Genomic DNA, 13909 nt, shown 5'->3' on the forward strand with positions numbered 1-13909 from the left:
TACCGTACCGTATGACTCGTACGTTCCGTACATGACTCGTCCTTTTTTTTTGGGGGGGGGGGGGGGTTTGGGGTGATTTTTGGTGTGGGATTGTTTTGCATCTCGACTACATTTGACCAAGAGCCCAATGGCTGCATTGGCTCAAACAACCATGACCTATGTGCGACGAGGCTCGGGTAGCGAATCTACTATGGTCGCCACCACTTTGGAGATCATGATTCTTCTTTCTTCGGACATTACCGTTTCCAATGTCCATGGACAGATCTTTCATGTTCTAACTTGTAAGACTTAAGTTACAAGTATTTAGTACCAAGTACTAAGGTCTATGTCATGACTCATACGATCTATCATGTGTAAGATGCATGATTTTTTTTTGCATTGTACGTTACGTCACCGTACGTCTAATTTTTTTTAGTTCGATTAGTACCGCACGTCTTCGTACGTGTACCCGTTGTACGTGACCATATGTGTCAACTATGTTTGCACTCCTGATGTGAGAGGAAATAGGGGCTGAGCTGGCTGCGAAAACGCAGATCTGGCTGCAAAAATGCAGCCTATCCGTCACGCAAAGCAGGGCTGAAAACGCAGGTGATAATGGAGCAACTGATGGACAGCAATGGAAGCACTTGATGCAGCAAGGGAGTGGCCGAGGAGAGGCTCAATGGGCTGCCGAAACTCCGGGCTGCAACGGGAGGCTAACGATGACTGATCTAGGCCGTGATCGGCGAGGGAAATGGCGCCAAATCTGAAAATGCTGGCTGATCTGCTGCCAAACTGCAAGCGCTGGGCTGATCTGCCGCTGTTGAGCAAAAACGCCAAGGCTGATCGTCGATGCATAAACACTGACTGGTCTGCTACAAAAACGTTGGATGATCTTGGGTGCTTCCTGCAACTGATGCAAAATGCTAGCACACCTCCCCCCTTTATAGTGGAAAAGAACTTTTTAAGGCTTAGGTAGGGCAAAACCTCTGTCAAAGTTTATAAAATAAATCAATAAAAATGCACTTATTAATAAACTTGACCAGGGCTAGGTTTTGGGATGAAAGTGTCGCATATCTGCCGATCCAAGAATCCGATTGAATGGCTCATTGAATTCTTCTAACCTAAAACTACATGCACGTCATGCCACCTTAGTGTAACATGTGTCAAAACGCTTGTACAATCCTTTATGCAAGAGGGTACCAAAATTGGTAAACCTAATCTAATGGACTCGTCTAAAGATGTAGGTCCTGCAAACAGGCTGACAAAATTGCCGGTACTAATCCTCCTAGGATTCTAAACACTCCTATCTAGAGATATGTACAAAATTGGCTCCAGAAGTCGATGAAGCATGTCCACGTGGCACACAGAACCATGTGCATGTGACATAAAGGCTCTTATAAACAATGGAAGGGTTGCCAAAAGCAGAGCCCCAAAAGCACTTGATACAAAAAACTGACTCCAAAAACTTGCGTCAAATCTGCCCAGATGCCACGTCAGCATGCTTTTTTGCGGACCTGCGGTACAAGTGCCACATCAACATCTCCCCCATGATTTTAGTTGGCAACCATGTCAGCATGCTCACGCAATTTTGCTGGAGTCTTCACTTTATAGGATCTTAGGTCCCTCGGCTATAAGTTCTTCAAGTTGTCTGAGTTTTAGCTCTAACCCCTATGGTCCTCTTGGCCAATCTTTGGGCATGCCACTGACTCGATGTACCCATGCACAAGATTGCACACATTCAACACTTGTACAAAGACTACAGTCTCTGAACATTCACATTTTGATTTCTGTTTAGGGTCCAAGATACAAATCATGATCATCGTAACATATTTAGCAATCACATCCAAACCGTGCTGATCTTTACTCGGGTGTCTTTGATCCACTAACTCTTGTCACTATCATTCATATCCTTTTTCACATTTCAAGCAAACCATGCCCATGACCATCTCCACAAGACAATACATTCACAGAGCATGCATTTTTGTGTAGTTAAAACACTTAGGTCACAATGCACACCTAGGTTTTTTTTTCCCCAAGAAAAAGATCCTTCAATTAGTTAATAAAACTTCCCATAGGGCTACAAACCACCTTTACTAGAGAGGGCTACATCAAAAGCATTGGGAGACTCTCCCAGTGAGTGAACAAAATATGTACAATGAGGCTAAATCACAAAATGGGAGGAGGAAAGAGCCACACAGGTGGCCAGTATTGCCATCTGGGCACACCCTGGACCATGGTGAAGAAAGGCCTTGGGCGCTAGAGTCGTAGGAAAGCCTCTCTGCGCTCCCGCATGCGGCCGGAGCCGCCCTAAAGTCTCTCGAACTGACCCTTGAGGAATGAGTCAGCTCCAACCAAAAGTTACGAACAGTCTTCGCCGGTGGGACAAGGCGAGCCTCGAAGATGTGGAAGCAATGGACCCACCAAATGAACCAGAGTGTCAGGCCACAAACGAGCTCCCAATACACCTCTCTCACTGCACCACTCCTGGGGGGTAAGCTCTATGGCAGGCTGAAGTGTAGGTCGACCCCTCGGATCACTATCATCCTGCTGGTGGAGGCTAGCTCAAAATGGAGCACAGGGCGCGAGAGGGTGGAGCAGGTTGTAGCACCCCAAGTGTACTGTCGCATTGTGGAAAGAGCTGGCATTAGTCGAAGTACTCGAAGCCAAACCTGCTGTGCCATGGGGCGGTCCCACAGACAGTGACGCCGACTCTCCAAAGGATGTCACAAGAGAGACTCGTCCTGCTACAGCACTTGATTGGCAGGAGGAGGGTCTCACAGCCGAGTTCTTGTCAGGTTTTTGGGAGCGGTTGTGGGACTCCAAAAAGCCGAGGCGAGTCACTTTGTTCCAGTGGCCCGACAAGCCACTATGTACTAGCCAGCTCCCCACTGCTGTAGCTCTGTGTGCGACTAGCCACGGGAACAAGTGACTCACCTCGGCTTTCTGGAGTCCCACAACCGCTCCCAAAAACCTGACAAGAACTCGGTTGTGAGACCCTCCTCTTGCCAATGAAGTGCTGCAGCAGGACGAGCCTCTCTGCGTACTGCCAGTATGTGTCGCCCTAGTCGAAAAGTGTACTGAAAGAAGGGGACCCCTTGGTGACCGACTGAAGGGAAAGGGTCTCTCCAAAACCACTCTCCAGGGTCCCACTGTACTCGTGTCAGAGGGCAGAGTTCCCAAGCCCAAAGCCGCCAATGGCTTGTCTCAAGATTTGCTGGGTCAGGATCTATGACACAAGTTGTAAGGTGCAGTGGATTGAATGTTGAACTTTGCTCAAGATGAGTGCTCCGAAGTGTGCTCAAGGTTCCTTTTTTCTTATGGTAGGGAGAGCCTTCCGTTCTTAATGAGAGAGTGCAATGGACACAAACAAAGTGAATGGACACTGCGTGAAGGTGCATGAGACTAAGAGATAGAGAAGAGAATACGACACCGGAGATGTTGTCAAACCCTCCTCCGAAGGCCCCACTCTCTATGGCTAGAGCGGTCTACTATTGATTGCACAAATCTCTACAATGCTTGGACGTGCTGACGATGTCGACGACGATGAGGACGGGCTGAAATCTGAAAATGCTAAGGGCTGAAATCTGCAAATCTTTATCTGCTGAATTCTGACTCTATGTCGGTGACGATGTCGATCACGACAATGCGACGACGACGCGCTGAAAACTTAGATGCTGAAATCTGCGTTTTCCGGGCTGAAATTGCAAACTTCGCGGGATCTGACCGTGCGGCGAGGATCTGCTGTGGGAAGGTGAGATCTGCGAGGTTTGGGACTTGTTCTGCGATGTCTAAGTGCTGAAAACTGAAAACGCTGATGCTTGTATTGGTTCTGTCGCGGTAGATTTGCAAAACGCTGAAATGCCTGGCAGAGGCAAAAACGCTAGGGCTGAAAATCTGACTTGCGGTGGAAATCTGCTAATGCTAGGGCTGATCTGCTGTTGATGTGCAAATTTGCTCAGCTAGGAGTCTTCTGCTTCTTGCTATCGCCAGGAATCAACAAGATAAAAAACGCTGGCTGATCTGGTACAAAAACGCTAGGTTGATGCTGAGTTGCAAAAACGCTAGGCCTGTTGTTGGGGGTCTTGCTGAGAAGGTGCCTGTTGAGCGTGTGCTCCTGCTGCCTCTTCTGCCAAAAAGTGCTAGCTTTGGTTTGCTTATATATTATCTTAGCAAAATTGCCCTACCTAGTTTTCAACAAAAGTCACTTAAAAATAATAAGTGAAAAATGTCAAAAAATAGGGAAAATAGGTTTAATGCATTGGAAAATTCTCTTGATGGATTCTGATGGGAATGTTGATGATGATGCTGTGTGCAACCGGAGGATATGCATCTACTCTACGTGACTGGTCATGCACGGTATGGGAACAGACTCACAAAAGTGCCAGATCACTTCCTATTCTAGACTGGCTTGACTGACTGAACCCTGATCATGCTGTAGCTTGTCCACAGACACATGGGGTTGGATCCCCTCTTTTTGAAAGTGAGGTACTGGTACCGAACTGTATGGCGTCGAGGGAGATCGCCAATAGCATCCAGAATCCTCGAAAGGACCCTTCGTTGGCCCACGATAAGGTGTAGGTCGTGCGATACTTGAACTTCATAAAGGTCTGCAACGCTTGCTTCTTTGGGCCGCGCCGAAAGCGACACAAAGTCATCTGTAGCTCCTTCAATGCTTCAACATTGTCTATGGATGTAGGTCCAGCTTCTTCAAGGTTGAAAATTCCTGAAACCACTTCTAACACAAAAACATGAACATACCTATTCCATGTAAAGTGAGTCGAGAAAATCTCGTCTTTCTAAAAGACTGTGTATGCAATGTAGATGAACAACTAGACGGAGTGCCAACCCATTCATCCAAGACATGCAAACAATGAGATCGAATCTTGTCTTTCTGATCTAAATCAATCAACTGTGGCAAAACACAATGGAAATACCTATGCTTGATGCTCAATCTTTCTTGTGCTCTTTCTGAAACTGTGTCGTGCCAAGGGAGAGACATGGAATGTGATTTCCTTGAATGCACACTTTTCAGCTTTTCATGAATAATCCGCATACATCCATGCTCATTCATGAGTGAAACGTGCTCAACGTATGATATGTCATGCCTAGGAAAAGGGATCACATAAAGACGTTGACTAAAGTACAGGAAACGATCTGCGTGCTGACGAATCATTCGAACATACAGTACTTCCTGTGAGGGTTCTTTAGACCTAGGCTCGAGAGCCAAGATCGGTTCTTCCTGAGGGGGTTCTTTGTGAGGGAGTTCTTTCTGAGGGGTTTCTTTGGACCTCGACTCAAGAGCCAAGATCGGTTCTTCGTGATTGAACGAATCTGCAATGAGGTTAGCTTCACTAGAAAAAGTATCAACTAATGCATCAACCTTGTGAACAATCACATCATCTTCATGCAAATCATCATGCTTGTGAGAAATCACATCTTGATCGTGCAAATCATCATGCTCATCTTTATCATGCAATTCATCATGCTTATCATCATGGAAATCCTGTGTGTCCTGCTTTGGAGAAGAAGAGACAAAGAGAGTCTCCTTTTCCTGAATCTCTTGCATCTGTGCGTGCACTTGAGAAAAGAGTCGCAACATCTCTTTCATGTGTCGGTCGGTCATTGCTTTTCTTGCTTTGGTCTCTCGAACAAATTCTGCTTTTCTTTTTGCGGCTTCCAAACGCGCTTGCTCGTGCTCACGCTCTATGGCTGCCGTTCTTTCTTTGTGTTCTGCCTTTCTTTTTGCTTTTCGTGCTTCGCGTTTTAACTTCATGTCCATCACCATCTTGTCGAAAGCCTCCATAGGAGTTAGTGCAATCCTTGTCGTAGATGGGGAAGGGTCGAAAAAACCTCTTGGTGAGGAAAATTCCTCTTCGCCACTCCCATGCTCACCACCTCCAAGCGAAGTATCCATTTTGCTTCGAGTGATGACCATCCACTGAAGTCGTGGGTTCTTGTGGTCTTGGGTTCTTAAGCTCACAAGGAACTTGGGTTCTTGGGGTCTTGAGTGTCTTGCGGTTCTTCTTTCGCTTGCAATCTGTGTTAGAGAAGGATCTTCTCTTCACCCGAGTTCCGCTCGGGCGCACCCCTTGGCAGCCTTGCGCTCACACCAAGGTTGCTTTTTCCCACCTCACGTCGATTGGCCGGCCGCTAAGTGCACGGTCCGCTCTCAATGAGTGAAAAGAGGCACAAGGGGAGGCTGGACAAGCCCTTCTTTCTTGGGTTTCCTGTCACTCTTCAAAAACACGATTAGGAATCGACACGCCCATGTGAACTTGGGTTCGTGCGACCTCAACAAGCAAAAAAAAAATCTGTGGTTCTTGTGGTTCTTTCCTTGAGTGATACAGAACACTGCCAAAGCTCTGATACCAATGTAAGGTGCAGTGGAATGAATGTTGAACTTTGCTCAAGATGAGTGCTCCGAACTGTGCTCAAGGTTCCTTTTTTCTTATGGAAGGGAGAGCCTTCCGTTCTTAATGAGAGAGTGCAATGGACACAAACAAAGTGAATGGACACTGTGCGTGAAGGTGCATGAGACTGAGAGATAGAGAAGAGAATACGACACCGGAGATGTTATCAAACCCTCCTCCGAAGGCCCCACTCTCTATGGCGAGAGCGGTCTACTATTGATTGCTCCAATCTCTACAATGCTTGGACTTGCCGACGATGTCGACGACGACGAGACGGGCTAAAATCTGAAAATGCTAAGGGCTGAAATCTGCAAATCTTTATCTGCTGAATTTTGACTCTGTCGGTGACGACAATGCGACGACGATGCGCTGAAAACACAGATGCTGAAATCTGCGTTCTCCGGGCTGAAACTGCAAACTTCCCGGGATTTGACCGTGTGGCGAGGATCTGCTGCGGGAAGGTGAGATCTGCGAGGTTTGGGACTTGTTCTGCGATGTCTAAGTGCTGAAAACTGAAAACACTGATGCTTGTCTTGGTTCCATCGTGGTAGATCTGCAAAACGCTGAAATGCCTGGCAGATGCAAAAACGCTAGGGCTGAAAATTTGACTTGCGGTGGAAATCTGCTAACGCTATGGCTGATCTGCTGTTGCTGTGCAAATTTGCTAACGCTAGGAGTCTTCTGCTTCTTGCTGTCGCCAGGAATCTGCAAGATCAAAAACGCTGGCTGATCTGGTACAAAAACGCTAGGTTGATGCTGAGTTGCAAAAACGCTAGGCTTGCTGTTGGGGGTCCTGCTGAGAAGGTGCCTGTTGAGCGCGTGCTCTTGCTGCCTCTTCTGCCAGAAAGTGCTAGCTTTGATTTGCTTATATATTATCTTAGCAAAATTGCCCTACCTAGTTTCCAACAAAAGTCATTAAAAAATAATAAGTGAAAAATGTCAAATATAGGGAAAATAGGTTTAATGCATTGGAAAATTCCCCTGATGGATTCTGATGGGATTGCTGATGATCATGCTGTTCGCAACCGGAGGATATGCATCTACTCTACGTGACTGGTCATGCACGGTCTGCGAACAGACTCACAAAAGTGCCAGATCACTTCCTATTCTAGACTGACTTGACTGGCTGAACCCTTATCATGCTGTAGCTTGTCCATGGATAAATAGGGTTGGATGTGTCACGTGACACAAGTCCTCCCAGAGATGCCCACTACTCGTATCCTCTGAGAGTAGTATCCTCTGAAAACAGCACTCTGTAACCTGGAGCCTCTACTGAGACTCTGTGTAGGCGACCCTCTGTCACAAATGCGAGCGCATAGCAATATAAAATATACTCGGATAAATAGGATTTATCTCTTAATATTGAAGCGAGAGTATATAGAGAGAAATAGATAGATAGAGAGAGAGAGTGAGAAGATCGACATAGTACTTGGGACCAGAAGATGGGCTGGTCCCCCCTCCCCCGTAATAGTATCTTTATTACTGAGGAGAAGTATATAAAAGCACTTGAACTGAATGTATTACCACGTTCGTTCTAGAATAAGACTTGATGGTTCCCGGAAGCTTCAGCTTCTTGTTACTAGGGCAAAACCCTATTCCAAGGAACTCATGTTCCTTATTCCAAATCCTCGAGAACCAAGGTTCTCGCCTCTGGATCTCACCTTCTAGACTTAGGGCATGGCATCCCTGCAACTCTCTTTTCCAGCTCTGTTTCGAGAGTCCTCTTCCCGCAGAACAACTCTGCTTTCCTGAACACGAAGTCCTTACTTGGGAATCCCAACTTCCGGATCACTACTTGAGAGACTACCTCTCTCCGATCCGTGGATCTACTTCCCAAACTCGGGTACGAAACCCTTGGGTTGATCAGGCTCTAGTTCCTCAAAGCGCTTTCTCCTGTAGAGGCTCATGCCTTCCTCTGCTCCTACTCCTTCACTAAGAGGAAGTACACCAGCAAACAAATGCTTAGAGATCAAAACATGAAAATCGTTACCTTCAAAGTCTCTACACTCGAAAGGCAACTCGGTTCTTGAAAAGCATTTCCTTGGAAGAGATCTCTACAAAGAAAATCCTCTCTTCCAATCCTACATATAAAAGAGGCGTGTTCTCGGGTTCCTTCTCGTAAATCAGCCCCGTCTACGACGTTTATGGGCTGAAAACAGAGAAAAACAGCAGCTTGTCGCGATGGAAACACGCTCCATAGGCACTTCTTCGCGAGGGATAGCAGAGAACAGGCTGCACGCGTAGAGATCGTGGTTGTTTTTTTTAATAAATAAAAATAATTTTTGCGCTGTTCTGCCAGAGAGAGAGAGAGAGAGAGAGAGAGAGAGAGAGAGAGAGAGAGAGAGAGAGAGAGAGAGCTGGCTGATCTGTTGCCTTATTTATCAAATGGTTGACCAATGCCCACTTACTTATTAAGCGGGCGGCCGGCGCATTTTAAAAATAGTGTAAATCTGCCCAAAAACTCAATAAAACCTTATAAGTTAAAAACAATGCTTTCACAACACTTCCCAGGTGTCCCTGGATGCAATCACATGCACAATTGCAATGCAGACATAGACTTCCTTGCGGGAAAGCATTTGCTTTCCCGAAAAGCAACCTGCTTTCTCAGAAAGCATCCATTTTTCCTCAAAGTTTCCTCTGAACCCATCTTCATTCAAGTGCTCGCTTTTCCTTGCGCACAATTCTAACATAGTTCGGAATTTCCTCTTGACTATGGATATTCCCCTTCCGGTGCACCTGTCACCCACCTTGTGACGCATCAGGAATACCCATCACCTAGTCCTTTCCTACCGAACTTACGGTACAATCTCCTTCACGATGCTCTATGTCACCCATCCTATGACGCATCAGAGATGTCCGTTCCCGGATGGTCGAATACTTCTTTCCGATGCTCCCTGTCACCCATCCGATGTGACGCTGTCACCCATCCGATGTGACGCATCAGAAGTACCCGTTTCTGATGGCCTTACAGATATTCCCTTTCACAGTGCTCCCGTCATTACTCTGAATGAGGCACTAGGAATGCCTTGTACTTGGATGTCTCCTCCAGTGAGAAAAACCCTCTCACTTAAAATTTCAATAATTCATTTATAAATTTTTTTTTCCTGGTGTTCCAAGCGAGAAAACCCTCTCACTTAACATTCTAATAATTCATTTAGAATTATTTTTCTGTCAGACAAAGCCAATTTAGCGACATCCCTCTCACTTATAAACAATTGTCCTCAATTGTAGAGGTCGAACTGAACTGCCGAGGAGAAACCGGAAAAATTCCAATCTTGCTCAATGGTGAGTTGAGCTGGTCCTTTCTCAGAAGAGAACTTAAAAATTAATTTAAACAGAAACTCAATAATTCAATACTTACCTCACTTCATATCGTTCCTCTAATACCTCGAGGATATCCTTCACCAATCATGAAACTTACGAGCCATGTAAGAACTCGTCATTTGCGTCTTTTCAACGGATCGAAAGTTCCCTTATCCGAGGCTCTGTTAACTCGATTCCATCTTCTCAAGTTCGAGAAGAATAATCTTCCTAGAAATCAATCTAGGTATTTGTCCTTGCGCGTAGTCGTGCGCTATTAGTCCAGAGGGTATTAAACCTTTTGTGTCCTCCCACATTGGGAATGCACAAATCATAGAGCATTAATATCGATGTCTTTCTTTCACAAACAGAGTCTGCGATCACATTAAAGAAGGTTCTTGTTTCGGGCCGTCGCTAAACGTAGACAGGCGGTGCCAATCCGAAGATTCCTTGTGCATTGCCGCACGTCTTTCCGCATTTTTCCTCCAGCGGGTTGTTACCACCTGCAGTGTTCTCTTTACGTCTACTTGTGTGTATTTCTCGCAGAAATCATCAAGAATTTTTCACTTAGCGAGCATCTAGGACTGCTCGCAAAATCTTAGGTAGATAAAAATTCTAGCCATACCATTCTGAACGTACGTTCAAACACGGTTCACAATAGAGCGAACCATCTTTTGATTCTGAGGGATGTTCTCCCATATGTGGTTAAGGTAATTCTTACCATTTTAAAACGGTTGGCGAATTATACTCTCACGAACATAATAGTTCGAATTTATTCCAGCAGCGTGTAAATGCTACTTGACTTGCTCATAGAGAAACATATACGGCAACCAAAAGTTGCTACTATAATGGTAAAAGCACATAGCGTACTCAATGATCAACGACCATCAGTAAACCTTTTCTCCGTAGAGAAACTCAACTTCCTTCTACCGAACACACCTCAAATAGAGATTCTCGTGTCGGAATATCCTTGCACGCAAAAAGGCGCTCAAGAGAGTATAACAAACTCCCGTCCAGTTCCTGAAAAGGAAGTTGGTTCATCTCATTCCATTCAGCAGAAGAAAAAAATTCGACTGGTAGATGACTCACCTTGGCATAGGTCTGTATCTTCGTGTGTTATTTATGTACCTGAAAGTGTGCATAATACTCATGCTGTATGAGAGTCAGAGCTTTTATGAACTCGGAAAATTTCCTTCCTTTCGTAGGATTCTCATAGCGAACACGCTCAACGAGATAATTCCTCAACTTGTTTTCAGAGTAAACTTGCTCATCAAAGAAACTGGGATTTCAAATCTCGAATTCCACGGGCACATGCCGTAGCCGGCTCTTGCTCCTTCTCTCATAAAGAGAGTGTTCATTCACTTGTGCAAAAAGCACTACCATATCTTCCCTTACCGGGTAGGGGTGTAGGCTCATAGGGTACTCAAGCTTAATGAAATCTTTTCTTTGCTTGAAAGGTCAGAATGGTTCCTTCATAATTTCCTACCCGCAGTAGCAGGTAATTTGTTTGAGAATTACCGGATGGTTAAGCAAACCAATTCATCGCAAAAAGCAACGTTTCAACTCAATCCTACTCTCATAAACACTCGAGAGTGATTGTCCTGGTTAGACACATGCATATCTCGTGGATAAAGGCAATACTCAGTTTACGAGTTCCTCAAAGGTTTAACTTTGATCAAAGATCTGCCCTCTCACTTAAAGTTCAAGGGTCTTGTGTTCAAAATCTTAGGAGTCGGTTTGAATTCCCTTACTCCAAACTTTCTTCGGATAGCCACATATGTGTCGAGGAGGGATAACAAAAATTTCATGTTTCTATGTTCAATGGTTCCCGTCCCACTGCGGGGATTAGATTCTATGTACAGTGAGGTGTACAAATTCAGCTTGTATTGCTAACTCCACCATCCGCTGCAAAGTATCTTGCGGATGCGTCTACAAAATTCAAACAAAAGTCCTTCATTGAATTTCTTCATCTTTCTTTCCTCGGAGAGTGTCAAGAGTGGAACTACCTTGGCAAGAGTAAACGACTACTTGCTTTGACTCGCTCGTGTTCCTATTGGGCAAACCGATCCCAATCTTCTTGGATGCCTTCCTCAAAGCGTAGAGGAAAAAAATTTGTCGGAAAATTCAGCCTTGAATGGAATCCAAGTCTTGTTGTAAGTTCCTTGCAGAGCTTCGGTATACCACCAAGTACTTGCAATCCCCTTGAGGTGTTTGGTCACATGCCTCACCTTCGATGCTTTTTAGAATTTGCCGTTTGCAAAAGCAACTTCAAATTGTCGAATGAAAGCGGTAGCTTTCGGGACATCTTCCCTTAGGTCAAAAGTATCAAACTTGACTGGAGTATTCGGAGGTCTAAAGACCTTCATATCCTTCCCGAAAACACTGGTTTTCTTGGCTATGGTTCTGGATTGATGTTCTTGGAAATTTTGTGGGTTCTGAAGTATCTTGAGCATTCCACTCCTTGGATTCTCTAGGTTCTTGAGCATCATGCGCTTGTCGTCTTCTCAGAGAATCCCAAGTCTTGTGTCGACTTCTGTAGGGAGAAAAATTTTCCAACTCTGCGAGCTTTTCGTGCAGGGCTTAGGGTTCCGCCTGCTTACTTCTCTCTTGGCTTGTCATGGCTTCTTCCCGTATCTTCCTAGAGTCGTCCTCCTTTACAGACAAAGAGAGGAGACCATGCTCTGATACCACTGTCACAAACGGGAGCGCATAGCAATATAAAATATACTCCGATAAATAGGATTTATCTCTTAAGCTATAGAGTATATAGAGAGAAATAAATAGATAGAGAGAGATATAGAGTGAGAAGATTGACACAGTACTGGGACCAGAAGATGGACTTTTGGTCCCCCTCGTAATAGTATCCTTATTACTGAGGAGAAGTATATAAAAGCACTTGAACCGAACGTATTACCACGTTCGTTCTAGAATAAGACTTGATGGTTCCCGGAAGCTTCAGCTTCCTGTTACTAGGGCAAAACCCTATTCCAAGGAACTCATGTTTCTTATTCCAAATCCTCGAGAACCAAGGTTCTCGCCTCTGGATCTCACCATCCAGACTCAGGGCATGGCATCCCTGCAACTCTCTTTTCCAGCTCTGTTTCTAGAGTCCTCTTCCCGCAGAACAACTCTGCTTTCACGAACACAAAGTCCTTACTTGGGAATCCCAACTTGAGAGACTACCTCTCTCCGATCCGTGGATCTACTTCCCAAACTCGGGTACGGAACCCTTGGGCTAATCTAGCTCTAGTTCCTCAGAGCGCTTTCTCCTGCAGAGGCTCATGCCTTTTTCTGCTCCTACTCCCTCACTAAGAGGAAGTACACCTGCAAACAAATACTTAGAGATCAAAATGTCAGGTGCACATCTAACGCTATGTGTACGTGGACAAGCTACTTCAGCTAGATTAGGAAGTGTTCTGGCACTTTTGTGAGTCTATTCGCAGACCGTGCATGTCCAGACACTTAGATTAGATGCATATCCTCTGGTTGCACACAACATGATCATCAGATTACCATCAGAACTCATCAAGAGCATTTTTACAATGCATAGACCTATTTTCCCTATTTTAGCCAATTTTCACTTATTATTTTTAAGTGACTTTTGTTGGGAACTAGGTAGGGCAAATTTACCAAGCATGTATATAAGTAAACCTAGCGCTAGCACTTTCTAGCAGAAGAGGCAACAGGAACCAAGGTTCAACAAACACCTTCTCAGCAAGATCCCCCCCCCCCCCCCCCCCCCCCCCCCCCCAATCAAACCCTAGCATTTTGCAACACAGCAAACCCTAGCATTTTACAACCTAGCGTTTTTCCATCAAGAACTCAGCACTGGCGTTTTTGGTTTGCAAAGCAACCTGGCGACAATAGAGTTAGCAGATCCATAGCGTTTTTGCATCAGAACCAATATTCAGCCCTAGCGTTTTTGCATCAGCTTGGCATGTCAGCGTTTTGCAAATTCACGCGACGATACCATCACAAGCACCAGTGTTTTCAGTTTTCAGCATCAAGACTCCGCAGAAGAAGTCCCGAACCTCGCATATCTCACCTTCCCGCAGCAGATTCTCGTTGCACTGTTAGATCCATCAAAGTTTACAGTTTCAGCTTGGAAAACGCAGATTTCAGCATCTGCGTTTTCAGCGCGTCGTCCTTGCATCGTCGTCGTCACCGACATAGAGTCAAAATTCAGCAGATAAAGATTTGCAGATTTCAGCCCTTAG

The 13909-nt window shown here is 45.3% G+C and overlaps 1 protein-coding gene across 1 annotated transcript in view; it reads left to right on the forward strand.

Annotated features, from left to right (window-relative positions):
• LOC147456133 (nuclear pore complex Nup85-like protein) overlaps positions 1 to 13909 on the forward strand; it is a 58228-nt gene that overhangs the window by 2141 nt on the left and 42178 nt on the right. The window lies entirely within an intron of this gene.

Source organism: Adiantum capillus-veneris, chromosome 6 (genome assembly GCF_014529385.1).
Source record: "Adiantum capillus-veneris isolate H3 chromosome 6, ASM1452938v2, whole genome shotgun sequence".
Classification (NCBI taxonomy): Eukaryota; Viridiplantae; Streptophyta; class Polypodiopsida; order Polypodiales; family Pteridaceae; genus Adiantum; species Adiantum capillus-veneris.